The sequence below is a fragment of the Schistocerca cancellata genome, unplaced genomic scaffold, assembly GCF_023864275.1.
Source record: "Schistocerca cancellata isolate TAMUIC-IGC-003103 unplaced genomic scaffold, iqSchCanc2.1 HiC_scaffold_838, whole genome shotgun sequence".
Classification (NCBI taxonomy): domain Eukaryota; kingdom Metazoa; phylum Arthropoda; class Insecta; order Orthoptera; family Acrididae; genus Schistocerca; species Schistocerca cancellata.
In genome coordinates, this window is record NW_026046849.1 from 20,001 (window position 1) to 22,500 (window position 2,500).

Consider the following 2,500-nt stretch of genomic DNA (forward strand, 5'->3'; position numbering starts at 1 on the left):
GGACCAGCACACTGCAGATGTCCACCGCGCTTCGCACCGGGCCCGCGAGGACCCACTTTGGCCGCCCGGCGCCGCGCGCAGGGTGCCCCGGCGCGCAGCTGCGCCGCCTGCCGCGTCCGTCGGCCGGCGCGCCTGCCACTGGGCGCCCCCACCAGCCGGCTGTAGCGCGTGCGCCCACGCACCGCGCGGCCAGCACGCCGGGCGGCCCCCCCTCACCGGCCGGGGACGGTCCCACCCAGCCACCGCCGCGTATCGCTTCACACACAGATTTGCCCTTACTGATTTACCTCCAGCAACAACAACCGCACCACAATGGGTTTACCAGTTGTTCATTTGCGTTGCGTCACGTCACCAGCAAACGTAGACGTCCATCCCAGTTTGCAAATGCAACGATTATTGCATACCTGTCTGTTAGGTGTCACGACACACTACGTCTGCCCACATACACGCAACAAAATGTGCACGACTAGAGAACACGTGGGAGGTGGCCCCCTACGTATGCGATGTCCATTACGAGACCGACTGTCAACCAGCATCTGTACCATGTCGCAGATGTGGAACGCGGTGCACCATGCTATCACACTGTGTGAGAAGAGACGACTACGTTTGAATACACGCGCCACTACATCAACAGACGGCTCATGCTGATCGCCATCCAGGGCGTCCGTTACTCCCACACGTCTCTATGGCGTACCACACTGCAATGTAGCTGTTATGGGGAGACGGCACGTGGCTGAGTGCACAACATTTGGACCGTATGGTTCGCTGTTGTTGGGCGCAGTCGTACGGTCACACATGTGCCACAGCGTATCATTCAGTACATACGGACCTATGTGCAGTACAATGTGAGGATTAAGCTTACGATATCAGCGGACAGTGGACACAGGCCGTACCACGACGTAGACTGAGCGCTTCGACATGCGAATGCCAGTGAACAGCTGCGAAGGGCATTGAACACGCAAGCACCTGAACGACCAGCGTGCGAAGGCAGGGTGGAGGGGGGGGGGCGATGTACATCCTGCAGTTGTCCACATTACAGTGTACAGCGGGAGCATGTAAAAAGTAAGCAACACTTGCGAAGTGTTCAACATGAAACGACACACAAGAGGGTGGGCGGTGCGAGTAGCGAACTATATTCAGAGGGTTGTGGTTAGACAACACTAGATTAATGTAACGTGTCATATGCCAATTACAGAGCAGGTTAAGGCACAACGTGGGTTAGGTTAAGGCACAACGTGGGTTAGGTTAAGGCACAACGTGGGTTAGGTTAAGGCACAACGTGGGTTAGGTTAAGGCACAACGTGGGTTAGGTTAAGGCACAACGTGGGTTAGGTTAAGGCACAACGTGGGTTAGGTTAAGGCACAACGTGGGTTAGGTTAAGGCACAACGTGGGTTAGGTTAAGGCACAACGTGGGTTAGGTTAAGGCACAACGTGGGTTAGGTTAAGGCACAACGTGGGTTAGGTTAAGGCACAACGTGGGTTAGGTTAAGGCACAACGTGGGTTAGGTTAAGGCACAACGTGGGTTACGTTAAGGCACAACGTGGGTTACGTTAAGGCACAACGTGGGTTACGTTAAGGCACAACGTGGGTTACGTTAAGGCACAACGTGGGTTACGTTAAGGCACAACGTGGGTTACGTTAAGGCACAACGTGGGTTACGTTAAGGCACAACGTGGGTTACGTTAAGGCACAACGTGGGTTAGGTTAAGGCACAACGTGGGTTAGGTTAAGGCACAACGTGGGTTAGGTTAAGGCACAACGTGGGTTAGGTTAAGGCACAACGTGGGTTACGTTAAGGCACAACGTGGGTTACGTTAAGGCACAACGTGGGTTACGTTAAGGCACAACGTGGGTTACGTTAAGGCACAACGTGGGTTACGTTAAGGCACAACGTGGGTTACGTTAAGGCACAACGTGGGTTACGTTAAGGCACAACGTGTGTTAGGTTAAGGCACAACGTGGGTTAGGTTAAGGCACAACGTGGGTTACGTTAAGGCACAACGTGGGTTACGTTAAGGCACAACGTGGGTTACGTTAAGGCACAACGTGGGTTACGTTAAGGCACAACGTGGGTTACGTTAAGGCACAACGTGGGTTACGTTAAGGCACAACGTGGGTTACGTTAAGGCACAACGTGTGTTAGGTTAAGGCACAACGTGGGTTAGGTTAAGGCACAACGTGGGTTAGGTTAAGGCACAACGTGGGTTAGGTTAAGACACAAATTGCGTTACAAATTGCGTTACATTGCGGTACAAATTGCGTTACATTGCGGTACAAATTGCGTTACATTGCGGTACAAATTGCGTTACAAATTTGGTTAGGTTAAGGTGCAAAATGGGTTGGATTACAGTACACAACATGGTAAGAGATAGTGTGTTTGGGGGGGGGGGGGGGGGGCAGGTTCGTTGGTAGTGATCATTGTAAGTGAATGTCTGAGGCAGCGTCAGTATGTCACAGCAGTTCTGTCTCGTCAGGATGCGCTTTTCGCTCGTGACTG